The 16,329-nt window shown below is 34.9% G+C and overlaps 1 protein-coding gene across 3 annotated transcripts in view; it reads left to right on the plus strand.

The window, feature by feature from the left end:
• The window catches only part of CSRNP3 (cysteine and serine rich nuclear protein 3), a 210,654-nt gene that overhangs the window by 95,885 nt on the left and 98,440 nt on the right, over positions 1-16,329 (plus strand). Inside the window, exon 1 of one of the 3 annotated variants that reach the window (XM_015081061.3) lies at positions 11,058-11,437. The exons of 1 other annotated variant lie outside the window; for it this stretch is intronic. The gene's annotated coding sequence lies outside the window, so the exon portion shown is untranslated. Of the gene's footprint in view, positions 1-11,057; positions 11,438-12,870; positions 13,306-16,329 lie in introns of those variants that run through there. One more of the 3 variants, XM_027055582.2, reaches the window with a different exon arrangement.

Genomic DNA, 16,329 nt, shown 5'->3' on the forward strand with positions numbered 1-16,329 from the left:
GGCAAAAGGAATAGTAATGATGATTGGCCTTTGAGAAAAAGGCTCAAGAAGTTTTATCAGTGGGAGAAATTTTTAAACAAAGTTGAAAATGTGTTACCAGTTGTGGAATGGGCTACAAGAGGAGATAAAATGCAGGGTATCCTGTCTGATCCAATTTTCCTAACTCTGTTGTACGGGGTGGGGGAGGAAAGGTGTGCAAGACCTCCAGCTTGTCATCTTTTTTTTTTTTTTTTAAGATAAGCTCCAAAAACACAAACTGTAAACTGATGTTAAACAATAATTCTGTCCTCTGAATAACAGCCTTCATGTTACCAGCGCTATCAGACATTCTAAAGACAGCTTTGTAAAGGCCTGCGTACACTTTATATTCTAAAAACAATTTCACAAAGACTTGTTCAACAACACTGAACATCTCTAACGTGAAAGGCTTGCAGTAGGCTCTACGGATATAAATAGGAGTATGACAGAGCCTTTAACTTTTAGATCCCAGCTTATTGGTATCTTTCTAGAATGCAAACAACATTAATATAGTATGGTGTTATAAAATGTATAGGAGAGTAATAAACATGGAAGAGAGACAGAAAGGAATGGCCTCTTTCTCCGCCATGTGCAAAGAATATGGAGGTAGGCTTAAAAGGATGGCACTTTTGAGCTGAGTCTCTAAGAGGGACTCAGAGTTCACCCGATGAAGGGAAGAGGAAAGTGTAAAATCCAGACTCTCCCATTTATAGCCAAAGATTTATTGATCAATACAGAATGAAAGTAGTCCCTCACATGGTTGCCTGGGAAACACTCTCAGTCTGTATTATGGCTGGTTCCTTCCAATGTACAATTAATAACTCTACCAAAATTCACTGACAATGTGTTTTAGGTTCAGATGTCTCAGTATCACTTGTTTCCAGGAGAGCAACAAAACAGGAGTTCAGTTGCTTGACTTTCGCATTGCAGGCACTCTCCAAACATAAGGAAGGCTTAATAGGAAGACACTAATATTTTTCCAATTCAGTGTTTCACTGCAGGCCTTCCACTTTTTCTATTGCTAAATTTCTACTGGAACTACATAGTGCCCAGCTATAGATTTTTTTTTAACTCTCAAAATCTTTCTCTATTTTAAATATGTATCACATCCCTCTAGCGCCCTTACTATTTTTGTTAAAATATAATCTCTCTTGGGGTGCCTGGGTGGCTCAGTCAGTTAGGCGTCCAACTTCAGCTCAGGTCATGATCTCACAGCTCGTGAGTTCGAGCCCCGCGTCGGGCTCTGTGCTGACAGCTCAGAGCCTGGAGCCTGCTTCTGATTCTGTGTTCCCCTCTCTCTCTGCCCCTCCCCCACTCATACTCTGTCTCTCTCTGTCTCAGAAATAAACAAACATTAAAAAAATTTTTAAATATAATCTCTCTCCTCTGGGCAAGTAAAATAATTCACCATAATGTGGGGCTCAGCAGTTGAGTCAGAAGTAGGGTTACTCACCGACACTTTATTGCACCACCTGCAGTCACCCCTTGGGTCCATTGCCACTTAGAAAGAGAGTGGGAGTAGACAGGTGAACTTGCTGGTAGTGCCTCAGCAGTGAATTCAGAAAAACAACATATTGTGTGGTTGCTTAAAGAAAGTGTTGGGAAGATATTTGTTCTTCATTCAAAAGCAATCATGTCTTTAAGGGAACCTTGTAGTCAGGATGCCATCATGTGCCAAATTCAGCCTGAGGTTAGAATACGGAGACAGTTCAATTTCCCTGATATCTAAAAGCTTACACTTACAGCAGGTGAAATCATTTGAACAGTCTTCTTATTTTTAAATGTTTTTCTTATTATTAAATGAATTCTAGCACAATTAATTTCAGTATAATAACAATTGTAATAGTATTGAATTTTACATTGCATTATTAGCAACAGGGAGAAGAATAATTGTGAAATATTTAGAAAGTCAAAATTGAAAATCAGAATCACCTATTACCTAAAGCCCAAGAGAGAACTATTTTTATGATTTTGATTCTATTTTTCTAATTACTTTATGCTTGTATATTTAAAATATTGAGATCAACGTGTATGTATTGCTTTATAGTCATGCATACTCTTAAGACCTTTAATTCCTGAGGTACCTGAGTGGCTCAGTCAGTTGAGTGTTTGACTCTTGATTTCAGCTCAAGTCATAATCTCACGGTTTGTGAGTTCTAGCCCCTCATCGGGCTCTTCACACTGACCGTGCAGAGCCTGCTTGGGATTCTCTGTCTCTCCCTCTCTCTCTGCTCCTCTCCTGCTTGTGCTCTCTCTCGCTTTCTCAAAAGAAAGAAACTTTAAAAAAAAAGACGATTAATTCCTCTCTAGTCTTCTTTCATACATATTAGTCATAATAATGTTTGTTAGTATTTCTGGTAAATTTTTTCATAAACTACTATTTTGTAAACATTTTTGTTGTTGTTGTTTTTAATTTTTTTTAACATTTATTTATTTTTGAGACAGAGAGAGACAGAGCATGAACGGGGGAGGGTCAGAGAGAGGGAGACACAGAATCTGAAACAGGCTCCAGGCTCTGAGCTGGCAGCACAGAGCCCGACGTGGGGCTCGAACCCACGGACCGTGAGATCATGACCTGAGCCGAAGTCGGCCGCTTAACCAACTGAGCCACCCAGGCGCCCCTTTTTGTTGTTTTTATACAGTCATAATGATTCTGATTTTAATGGCTGTCTCATATGACACTCTATTAATAATCATATATTAAGCATATTTAAATGATTTCAAGTTTTAATCATTCTAAGTGTGGTCTCTTGAAATATCTTTGTGTTTAAAAGCCTTATTCTCTTTGTAGTGCATTAAACCATAAATTTATAGCTGCTACCTGTTTCCATAGTGGCCACAGAACATAGTAAATTAGAGTAATGGAGAACTGGAGTAACGTAGCCATCAGCTTCTTAGGTCAAAGAAACACTGTATAAATACAATGTATCAAACACATACAGACAAGGTTAAAGTCACCTCACTGTGAGCAGCAGGAAAACAGTAGCAATGTGATGCTCAGTTTTTTTTCTCAGCCATCGTAATTGCATGGTCCATAGATAACCATCAGTAATTAAAGAGGCAAAGCTCCCAGTCATGCTATGGCCTCTGAAGAGTGGCAATTGCTGCAGTATCCATGGTTGTCAGCTAAAGTTATCAGGGATTCTAATGTTCAAATAAAGTGTGTTTACACTTTTCTCTATTCTTAATCCCACATGGTTTGCTATTCACATGAGAAACTCTTAGAATATCTAGATAGAGTTTATTGAGACTGGGATCAAGACTGGTTTTTACTCGTTTATTTACAAGGCCAGTGGCTTTTTTTTTCCCTGCAACATGATATTCGACACTAAGATAGGTGTGAAAAAAAAATGTCTGTCCTTTAGCCTGACCGCCCAAATTAAATAGCACCACTTTCTAATACGAAGGAACATGTATGTACTAAGACCCCATATGTACACACCGATCATATATACCAGTATAATAAGAGTGTATAATTTTCTTCCCTCCACAGATAAAAATTAGAGCCAAACATGCTTGGATCATGGTTTCATGTACTCGTGCTCTTTGATAAAAATAGACATGAATAATGAATACTAAATAAGAAGCTGACTATATGAGCAAGAAAGAAAATGCATGCCTCATTTCAAAGAAGCCAGTCACTAGCATTAATAGCAAGCCACGGGATTAAGCTCATTAAAACATTTGCCTAAAGGAGAAATCTAATTTATTTCTTGTATTTCTTCATGTTGTATGATTAATAGAAAGCATGGAGGTGGACTTTGTGATCTGGATCATGATTTTAATCTGTGCAGAACACTTTTTTATAGTTTTTTTATATACATGAGCACCACAATTAAGTTCAATTGGTGGTATTTCAGATTTGAAATTTTATTGTGGAAAAGTCACTCTTTGTTCTTTTTTTAACCTTTAATCAGGCCACTGAGAGAAATTCTATAGTCTTACAAGTTATCTGTGATGGAGGGAAATGTGTATCCAGGTAACAGATTTTGTCTGTGAGCAACTCTACCAGGCATTGAGCACAGAAGGGCCAAATTGGCATCTTTGTATCCTTAAAACCTTATACTCTTGGCCTGGTGTGTGGTAGGCCTTCCATGTTCACTATTAAATGGCTCCACATCTAAGCTTGTTCTGATATTTCTAACTGTGGCTACTGGTGTCCTCATCCATGCTGTCTCCTAAATTAAAATTCCCAGATTCAGGGTTCTCCCTCACTTCCAGGCTAAATATCTGCTGATTTACTTCCTCAATATCTTCCCTCTCAGTTCCCAGGGATGTAACTCAGAGCTTTGTAACTTTTTTCTGGGATATTTCAGCAGTCTCATTGGGTCTCCCCTCTTCTAAGCCCTCTCTCTAATTCATTCTCCAGTGTTACCTAATAAATCACAATCAAGCCACTTAAACCTCTCCTGTGAGTACAAACTGACTCCAAGATGAGTTCCAAATATCCCAGCATCCCAAATGCACAATCCCATGAAGATCAAATAACCTTACCATTCTCACAATGAAATTTTTAGTTTCTTTCATACATGTATTAGTTATGCCTCAGAATCTACATATTCTAGCTCTTCTGCCTAGAATATACTTCTCCTTTTCCACAAAAGGACTCCTACTCGTCCCTTAAGATTTATTTCCCATGTCACCCCTTCTGTGCAGACCACATGACTACTACCTTAGGTAACATGTTCTCAGTGGAACCCCACAGCATTAAAGCCATACTGCCTGGGTTTGCATACTGATCACCACATTGGCAAGTCACTTAGCCAGTCTCATCTCAGTTGTCTCATCTATGAAATTGAGATGTCTCAATAGAGATGGTAAAAGTGGAAATTTCATAGGCTTTTGCAATGGTTGTATGAGTTAATTAATACGTATATAGTAAAGCACTTCAGTCTTAGTAAATCTTGATAACTATTCGTTATTTTTATATAGTATTATTCACTCTCGTCTTGATGTTCTTATATATTCTTCATTTATAGAACTTATCCCATTATGCTATAACTCGTTATATCTGTTTCTACCTCTAGATGGAGAGCCACTTTGTATACTGTGACTTATTCATCTCTTTAACCTATCAGAGCAGTGAACCAAGTTCTGAGCAAATAGTACTCAGTGAATGTGAAATGAAAAAATGTATGAGTGAGTGAATGAGTGAATGAACAAATGAACAAACGAACACGGGTAAAAAATATGCCAAAGCTGTTTCTTAGATAAGCCAAAGTAGATTGAGTCTATTAACCAAGTATTTATAGACTTGCATTGATGAAATAAAATATAAGAAACTTTTTGGGGGGCCTTGACCCCCAAATAGCCCTTTTAGCTATGATGCAACCTTTTCATTGACTTGGAAAAGGCACTGATCCTATTGAATTATTCTTTTTTTCTTTTTTTACCCGCTCAGCTCATGTCTGATTTTTGCATATGCTGTTTGACTCCATATTTTTTGTCCCAGGTTAGACATCTAATTCAGCATAAGAAGAAATCATTGTAATTAACTTTGATGGTTACTAAGAAATAAATGTATTCTTTGTGTTCTCAGGGAGGAGGTTTGCTTCATTTACCCTTTTCTCTTGGTAGATGCTCTTTTTTAATGCCTTTGTGGTGATAAAAAGACTGAAGGTTAGGGGGAAATCTGGATACTTTCTTCTCTGGGTCACTTTGCATAAAGACTTCTTTGCAGCTGTGTTCCAATGATTTATGTGCATATTGTATGTGCAGGAGCAGCAATTATAGAACTATTCCTACCATTTAACCTGCATCATTCTGAGTGGCCATTCACTGGCCACTTAACATCTGCTACTCTGGTAGCCTAATAGCCAGATAGAATGAAGATTCAAAAATATAGAACTCCCAACAGGCTTGTCTACTTTGATAGGTAATATGGTGTGTGTGTGTGTGTGTGTGTGTGTGTGTGTGTGCGCGCGCGCGCGCTCATGCGTGTGTGTGTGTGTGTGCGCGTGCGCGTGTGCGTGTGGTGTTTTAGTTTACGTTATCCAAAATTGCCTTTTTTTTTTATCTTTACAGAACTAGGACATCTTTATCTTTTCCTGACATTGTTTTCCTAACTTAGGAATCAGACAACAGGAAGAAATATAAGTGCTATCCTCTACGTACTTTATTTAGGGAAGGTCCTGTTTTTTCAGTCTTTTGCAGCCCCTCAAACACAACATTAATAATATTTGATATGAACAATTTCTTTTCAACATCTGAAAGTTGACAAACTGAGGCCAACAAGTTAAAATACCTATGAAATTACTAAATCTAAATCTGCCTGACAAAACTAGTTTAATGCTCTCTACTTGTCATATATAATTGGTAACTGATTCATAGAAACATTGACTTTTAAAGCTAGAAAAGATCAGACTGGTTCATCCAATCAATTTTAAAGTCCTTCTTTCTTTTTGATGAATTCCTTTCTGCTCATCTCACCCAATCTCTTTAGTTCAGATGCTCATCATTTCTTCTATCTCCTCTTCATCAAGCTCTCTGTTGTGGCCTCAGGGCCCCATGGTCTAGCCACTCCCGAACTGTCAGAGTTGCCTTCTTTATCACTTTGACCATACCTCTCTTTTTATGCCTTGGTGACTTCTCAGCATCAATGTTGCAAAAATTTCCTCATTTCAAGCTTCAGAGCACTCCAAGAAAGATCATTAGATTTCCTTTTTCTCTTGCAACCTCCCGTCACTTGCCTGTCATCCAAATTTCTTCAGAGTTCCTCTCATAGTTAGTAAAGCTTTAGCTCTTGTTTCTGGGCTTTTCCCAAAGTACCCTTTTGCAAATGGGAATTCCTTTTCTCTTGGCCAGTTAAGCACTTTCTTTCCTGTCAGTTCAGAAACCCCCTTCCTGCAGTACAATCTTCTCAGATATCTCCGTCTTTCTTTGCTTTGAACACTGCTTGAATGTTTTTGCTTCTCTTTTTCCACCCTCCCAAGTTGTATTTCCTTTTAATATACCCATTAACTGCATTCATTTTATTAAATGAAATTCATTGATTTCACTGAATATGTGTATCAGATTATAGTTTTGTGTACTTTTAGGTTTATTGTGTTGTCTCTGTCATCCACGTCAATATGTTCCACTTAGTAATTGGCAAATAACTACCACAACACTTAGTGGCTTAAAACAGCAACAATTTTATTGTATCATATGCATTCCACAGGACAAGAATTTGTGAAAAGCTCAGCTAAGTGATTCTTTTCCATATACTGGCAGCTAGGATCACTTTTTGGGGTCCAGTTGGTGGATGGATAGGTTTTGTTGGTCTAAGACTGCACTTTATACATGTGTCAGGTATCAGGAATGGCTAAATGCTGGGCTCAGTTGGGATTGTTGACCTATTATGTGGCTTCACCATGGTGGTCTTATGGTAGTCAATCCTCTTATGTGTTAGTCAAGGCTCCTAGAGAGAGTGTTCCAAGAGGCTCAAGTATAAATGACAACAATTCTTAGGCACCTAACCTTGGACATTCCAAAACACCAATTTTGTAGCCTCTATTGTTTAAGCAAATGATTAAGACTAGCTTAGAATAAAGATGAGGGAAATTAGATTCAACCTCTTGATGAGAATTATAGCATAGACTTTGTAGCCTGTGTGTGTGTGTGTGTGCACGTGTATTTGATAAATGGCTTTTAATTACAGTAATGATTTTCTGATACTGAAAATACAGAAATTGTACTGATTGTACATAAAATGCATGCTAAGTGAATAAAATATTCAAACCTTAAAAAACATGTCTCTACTACCCTCCCATAACTTGGTCAGTAATTTATTTTTATTTTTTTATTTATTTACTTATTTATTTATTAGCTAGAGAGACTACAATCTTCTGGGGAACAGTGTATATTTCATTTTTTATATCCTTAACAACTGTTTCAAAGCTTGGTACATGGTAACCTCTCAATAAATGTTTGTTGAATTGAATTGAATTAGTCCTGGATTTTGAGGCTGACATGGATAACTTATTGACTTCTCTGACTTCTCTGAATGTGTTGTAAAAGAGGATGAAATGTAGCAAGAAAATCCAGCCTGATCAAGGATAAATCCAACAGAAGGTGCTGGTATATATGCCAATTAATACAGTTCCAGGAGAAACAGGTGATGGTATAAGTAACTCTCCTCTATCTTCCTCCGTGCAGTAGAATGTTCAAACGATCATCCATTTAGCATGAGCTGGATAGCACATATTTTGACTTACTTTGATAAGCTTTGGTTATTTTGTAGAAAAGCGGGGAGGGCAAACAATAATTCTATGATGCTTCTTTCTCACTATAGAAAAACCAAGCTTTTAAGAGTCAGTAGTAAGAATCAAAACATCTTTTTTAATTCAGTTTTTAGCATAACAAAGCAAGTTAAAACATCTTTTTAATCTTGGATGGAATTTTCTTCTTTAAGTCGTGATCTTGTGTTTCTCTGCTAATTTCAAATTTTAAGAATTCTTGGCTGGTGAAACTGTTCTATAAGCAGAGGCACCATTGTTCATTGTGTAATGTGAGAATTCAAATGCTCTGCTGCAATTCTCTTGTTATGTTACAGACAAGAGAGTTCCAGAATTTTGATTAGAAAGATGGGTATATTTTGTAATTTGTTTTCATCCTGAGACAATTTTATAAGTATTGTTTCATATCAGTTACTAAATTTATTTCTATTTTTTTTCTGCATGTATTAGAAAAAAAAAATCACCTCGTGCTTCCAACAGTCCTGTTTGTCTCTGCTTTTAGGATGTGTTTAAAATTCTTTTAAACAGTCATTAAGATTTTACATCATCTTTTTTCATTTTACTAATACTAGTTGACACTGCTTGGTTAAAACCAATTTAGAGAATTGAACTATAAAAATATTGCTATATATCTCCATGACATGCTTTCCAAAGACTCTTCTGTTCCTCTTTTGCAGACTTAAAAACTAAAGCATAAGATGTTAGAATATTTCACCAAATAACCAATGTCATTTAAGACAGTAGCAGACTTGGAAAGATAATTACTATTTCATGATCATTCTGTCCTTTTCTAGATCTTTCTAGCTCCGTTGTCTACCTTTAAAGATCATTTTTAATATTAATAGATTTAATAGGCTTTTACATTTAATGTATTAAGTTTATAGACTATAGTCTTTCCATGGGAGACTCATTATTTTACTGGTATTTGTTTTAATTACTAGCTATTTCTATATTCCTTGTATGTATTTACTTATTTATTTATTTATTTATTTATTTTGCTTATTGTAAATTATTTCTTTACATACACTCAGACAAACTTCACATACATGTAGTTTTTATTTCCAATTTCACATCCCTTGCCCTCCCTCTCCCAAGATTCGGAAGTAATTTAGTTTTCTGCTGATTCTTTCCTTCCATTTGGCAACCATTTTATTTCACTGTTTTTGAAGTGATGCAGTAAAAGAAAAATGGCTGCCTTTTGTTTATTTCCTTGTACATTAACATGATGACATCATCAAAGATATTAGCTACAATGAATATATATTTAAATACCTAGAGGTACACTGTAATACAAGAACACTCTGTTTCCCTTTTTCTTTTAATGCCCCAAGGTTTTGTAGCTTTAGCATAGATCTTGTGTGCAGAAGAAAAAATGAACATGAGCATTTTGGAACAAATGCATTAAAATGGTGGCATTTAAAACATATCTGAATATTTTTCAATGTTAAGAAAAGCCCACCAAAAGGCATTTATTTAAGACCTAAAACATTCTAAATCAGTGCTAACCCAACAAAAAAATATTGTAAAGAATGATGTTAGGTCATTGTATTTAAGGACTGGACTATTTAGCTATACTTACTATTCTGGCTTAAAATTAGTTTTAAAGAATTCAGTTGACACAAAAAATTTTAAGTTATAATTGTTTCCAGAAAACAATTTCTTATTGGTGGAAGGCTTGAGCAGATACATACGTTTGTAATTTTTAAGATTACTGTTTTATTTACAAACACTTTTAAAATGTACCGTATGTCTAACTATACAGAAAATTTATTTTCTGGTCTTCATTTATGGTGCTTCTGACTTTTCCTTCTGTGCTCTTTGTTGCACTTTGCATGTATTTGTCATAAAATTTCAACTGAGATTAACAAGTGACAAGCTTTCAATTATCAATTCAATTTAGACAGATTATTAAAGAGATAAGAAATCAATTTTTTCATCAAGTTCCAATAGTTAAATAGCTCTTTCATTTGGAAATCCACAATCCATTTTCAAATGTTAAGAAATAATTTTAGGTAATTATTTCATTATTTAAAAAACATTTTTAGAAAGGTGTTCTATATATGTGTATGTACATGTGTGTGTATATACATACACATATTTATGTTAATATATATTAATCGAATATCTATACAGCAGAAAATTCCTGTAAATATTGAGTAGTCAGCTCTGAAACTACTTGTTAACACTGAAATCAGATAAGGTAAACCATATGCTTTATTGAGGTTAGCTGTCTAAAATAAGTTACTGCGATTTTAAGAATTAATATGAACCACATGTCCTTTAGATCTTTAAATTGAAATCTTCATTGTTCTTTTAAGTCAGCTGTTCTAAGAATGTGTCATCTTTTGAGAAGATAAATTAATCACCTACTTCATTTATATACATCAATAACAGACTCACCCTCTTATCTACTTTATCAAAAGTAATTAGAATACTCTATTTTTATTCATATATAGTATCTATTAGTGATTGAGATTTTCATTGAGGACATTTTGAGAGAAACAGCCACTCATCCTTTTTGAAAATAACCACCTCCAAGAAAAGAAACACCAGCAACTGAAAGGTTAAAACAGACTGTCAAATCATTCAGTTGAGCAAGGCTCTTTAATAACATTTGTACAAAAGTACTCTCAGAAAGCAGAAGGTAGAAAACTGCTTTTTTCTAGTTCCTTTTCCTTAAATTATTATTCAGCCTCTTATTAAAATAAAATCTAGTTAACTTCTTTTGAATGCCTGCTCAAACGTTTTCCATAATAATAATTAAAAAAAATCTTGTGAAAGGATTTCCATAAGTCGGGCTGCATTAATGACTTAGAGCAGCTTCATAATCTGTTATTCCTTCCTCCTAGCAGACCTCAGCTGATAAAAATATCCATAGACACAGTGAAGTCAGTGGCATGCCTGGCTTTCTCAGACAAAACTCCCATGTGATCACATATAGGCAGCCTCAGTGAGGCTGATGCCGTGCAGCAAGCAGTAGGTAATGAGTCTTTGTGCAGAGTGAAGCTCTTGTCGCTGAACAATAAAGCATACGGTACCAGCAATAAAACACAGGGCTGGCAAATTTAAGAAGATTCCACTGAACCAGGAAGAACAGTGCCTTCGGTGATGCTGACACATATTATAAAATGATAATCAATTTATTTTGGATTCTAATGAATAAAGAGTGCAAGGACTAAGACTACATACAGCCATTTGAACAGGTCAGTGATTTTATAAATTACTCCCAACACTTCCTTGTGTTTGATTGGATTTAAATTAGGATGGGCTAATGCGTGTTTTCCCTTAAACAAAAACTTTGCAAGATATTTGCAGTGTGTAATATGAAGGATGCACTTGAATTGACCCAATGTGATTAAATCGTTGCTGTAGTCAGATGTGATAGAGAAATGTTCCTATGATTATAGTAAACTGAAAAGTTATTTATCCTATTTAAAAATTTATGGGTAAGAAAAAATGCATCCAATAATTTATAATCTTCTATATATGCAGAAATGATATAAACCAGAGTACTACTAATAAATAGCTCAAATAAAAAGCTTCAAATTTATTTGTCCAGTGTTAAAAAAAAATCCTGCACTGCAATAGTTTACATGTCTTGTAAATTGATGATATATCATTCAGATTTTATGGATGTCTTTCTGTACACTGAAAGAGGAAGGTTTGGCATATTTAATTATTTAAATGAAAATTTTCTAAATAAGGAAATTTTGAAGTGTTAAGAATGCTACTACTAGAACAATGCATTTTATATTTAACTATAGTAATATATATTTATATTAATCTGTTGTGTGCCTTTTATTTTTCATTTTATATTTCTTTTGGTAGATGGAAAATACTTCATAAAACCTTTTATTTTCTAGATATTATTCACTCCCTAATGGACAAAAACAAATTAGCTTAATTTTCAAAATAAGAATGGATTAATTTTGTGATGATGCATATTCCCATTTATTCACCATTTAGGAAAGAACATGTACCCTCATGTATATTTATAAAAATATGTACACACATGACCTTCTGTATCTAGAAAATAACCACTTCTTAGGCTTATGAGCAATAGAGAAGTTTATGTTTTAAAGAGAGAGATTGCTGTGTGTAGGCAGACAAGGGAAGAAATAACTCTAGCAAATAATAGCACAACACTGAACATCTTTGCCAAAGACAGACAAGCATTACTGCTACATGAATCCTTGAATTTAAACACATAGTTTAACTTTGCTCTACATTTTTACTGCTGTATTGTTTTAAAAGCATCTTGGGACCTAAATTCTTAACAATTAATTTCTTGGACACCGCTTAGGATGATCGTCTTTAAGACACTAGGGCTCATGTTAACATTTTATAGAATTACTACAGTGACTTCATGTATCTGTATAGTAACTAAAATATATTTATGCTTGTAAAATGCTGTTTAAACCACCACCACAACAACACAAAATACCCTATGTCCCTGATTATGCATGCGATATGTATGCCGATGGGGGAAAAAAATAGCTATGTTTCAAAAACGAGAAGTTAATGAAATTTTTAAATTGGTTTTCCACATGTATTTAAATGAAGTATTTGACTATTTGGGTTTCCTTGGTTACCATAGTTGCTGCTGACAGCTCCCTTTGGTGGGGTGGGGGAGAAAGCAGGACTCAAAAACAAAGAGTTAAAAACACTTATCCATTAATAGACACGGGGTCTGTGATGCTGGCAGCCCAGAGAAGTCCGTGCCCACTCCCCATCGCCTGTTCCATCCCTCCGGTGATTCAGGTATTCTGGCGGAGCTGCAGTTCCACACTTCCTTACCCAGCATTCCGTTCCAGTTGCTGGAGGGCTGCCTGAGCCTTATGCAAATGAGACCAGCTCTGAGGCTTTGACTGCAGAAGCGAGGGGGTGGGGGGTGCAGAAGGGAGTTCAAAGGTCACGGGGCTGGTGGAAAGCTGGATCAGTTGGCCGAAAAAAAAAAAATGCACTGGGCTTCTCTGCAGCAGTGTTTTGCAGCAGTTAAATGAAGTGTGCTTTATTTCTCAGAGTGAAGATGTTACAGCGTGTGTGCCGTAGTCCTTTAAAGTGCACGCAGGTACGGTGACAGATTTCGTGATGCGCCTAATTTTATTTCTATAAAAGACACTGAGGAGGACTGGCTATTTTAGTCATTGTGGAAATTGGCAGGGTGTTCTTGGTTTTCAGCTTCTCTTAACTAGTTTATTAAATCTTCTAGTGTTTTGTTTTGTTTTTTTTCAATTTGAAACATGGGTGTTTTGTTCCAATGGAATAATTTCACATAAGGAAAAAATGGAATTGGGGATTCTAAATAATTGTTTTGTTTTGGAAAGTTTTTGATAGCAGAGAGATATCTGGGCTGAAACATCTAGGTAAATAAATATCAGGACTTAAAACTTTTGCAGCATTTTCACATTTTTCAAAAAATTGTATTTTAAATTAGAACTGGGTTCATAGCCTAAGATTCTTGTGAGGTATCTGTAATTAAATGATGGAATTCTTTGTTCATATCCCACAAAACGTCATAAGGACAGTTTTAATAAGTTGTATTTCATCTCATTATACAGAGGGTTTCAGTGTTAATCATCTTCATTCTATATTTTATTGCTAAGCACTGTATCAAAGAAAGAATTTCTTATTTAGGGGTTATAGTTTGGAAATGCTTCTTTCATTTTTCTAGTTATTACTCATTTTCTTTGGGACTTTTTAGACAACGCTATTTTGAACTCAGCATGTTCAACTTCCTATGACTTTGTCTTTCAGTTAAGTCTGGGTTGTAAAGTGATTCTTATAAATGTCATAGGCAGGACAAAAGTCTCCTTTTCCCATGCACTAAATATCACACTCTTGTAGAATGTGTGATTACATCATAGTAAAGTCTGACCTGTACCAAACAAATGTGTACTCACTTATATTGCTCATATTGCTTTTTTATTCCCAAAATGTATTTTTAAATAAACTTAATTAAAGCAGCATGATCAGACTATGTTTATCCACATCATTAAAAATTTTAAATGTATCAATTCGGCAGTTAAAATGTTGATAGGGAAAAATGTTATTCTAATTTGCATCAAGTGTGCATCTGTCTATATTACAGGTTGTATGTGTATGAAAATTTATGTTGGAAAGATGAAGAGACAAAATAATGTTTAGTCATGAAATTACTGCTTTATGCTTTTTTATTTGCATAAGATTTTAAAATGAATTCTATGAAGCTTACATACAAAGAGCTAATACATATTTAGATAAACTTAATTACTTTCTTTGCACTGAAAAGAGGGCGTTCATTTTATTATAATGATTAAGGCTTAGTAGTTTGGCAACAATATCTTTTATTTTAAAACAGAGAGTGGGGTGGGTAGAGGGTGGACCAGAACAGGAGGATAGCCATTTAAAACAGTAGAGGACACTTCAAATATTTATGAAATCACCTTGTGTTACTCATTTAGGGCCAGATTCCCACCCTTTATCACTTTGTGGGGACATTATGACATTTATCCTGGATCCTGACATTAATTTAGGAGATGGAATTCATGTCTTGTGTGAGTTTTTTAAAAATGCAAAAACTGCCATTTTCTTCTAAACTCTTTCTCTTTTGAAACTTTCAGTAATGACTGCAGCTAAAGGGGATATCTTTTAAATAATCACCTTCTTATATCAAATGGAATATGCTGTCCTCTGGTACAAACAGCACATTTGTAGACTTTTGTTTTACACACACACGCGCGCGCGCGCACACACACACACAGACACACACACACACACACACATATATATATATATATATATAAAATTACATATTATGAAGTAGATATGTATAGATACATTTTACATATGTCACATATCACATCTATGATATATATTACCTAGTTATACAGCCAAATAAAATTTTTCTTGTGGTCAATCATATTTAATCCAACAATTTTGAAACAAAAATTTTTTATTTTCCTTTTACCTCACTCAGGTCATGTCCATAATTTGTTATCTACTAACCTATGTGTGTTTAGACAGCGCACAGTGAGGAGGAAAGAACCCAGCTGAAGATTCATTTAGGCAGTCCAATACTGGTAACTTTTCAATGCAACCATTGCCACTTAGCACATTCTGAATATAGAAATAAAAATGCTGTGAGCCAAAAAGGAGACCCTAGGAAGGTTGGAGAAAACCTGGTAATAGATAAATGTGAAATAAAGAGAATTGTGCTTCCGTAAGCCACCAGAGAGCTATATATGTCCTGCAGCAAATTTATGGCTTTGAATATCCTGGATAATTTATGTCTCTATGCAAATTCAGTCAAAACTTTGAAGTCTTTTTTGCATTAGCTGGAACCACACTACTTCCATACAAATCTCAGCAGCATGTACACAGTAAGTTCATGGACTGGATATTTAAATATATATGGAAAAAATGTATTCATGTAAATACAGCTCAAATTGAATTTGTAAAGTAAAAGAGTAAATAGAGTGATGTAAAACCCAATCATTGGAGGATATGCAGTTGGTGTACTTGAAGAAGCAGTGTTATATCAAATTTCAAAGGAATCTTTAATGATTTTTCAAAAATTAATTTCCTGCATTCTGATTACCAGTCTGTCTTTGTCATCACTCAAAACTAGAGACCATATTGTAAGCTTGGAAAAGATTTTAGGGCAAATATGCTTTACTCAGTCTAGCAGTATGGAACATAGTCTAAAATCTACAAATAACTGTTGTGATCTCAAAATCACATGTCTAGGTTTTAAGTTGTATTATCACCGTATATGTCCTTCTCCTGAACTTCCGGTGCCTGTAAAATAGAAACAAGAACAAAATGACTTATAACATATAGAAGGAGAATGCTCAAAATAAATGCGTATTCAAAACAATCACATTTCTTTCTATATTTTAACCTGGCATTTCTTAGGAAACAATCAAAATGATTGCACTTTTAGTGACCTATTCTGGAATTTAAATAGAATTGTATTAATTTTACTGAAAAGTATAATAAGGTTGTGAAGTGATTTTAAAGACTTATTTTTATTCTATATTATTAGAAACATAGCAATGCTATAGTAATACTTTGTCTAGAACAGTTGAGAAATAATCTGTCCTAAATAAACCAA

This window comes from Acinonyx jubatus, chromosome C1 (genome assembly GCF_027475565.1).
Source record: "Acinonyx jubatus isolate Ajub_Pintada_27869175 chromosome C1, VMU_Ajub_asm_v1.0, whole genome shotgun sequence".
Classification (NCBI taxonomy): domain Eukaryota; kingdom Metazoa; phylum Chordata; class Mammalia; order Carnivora; family Felidae; genus Acinonyx; species Acinonyx jubatus.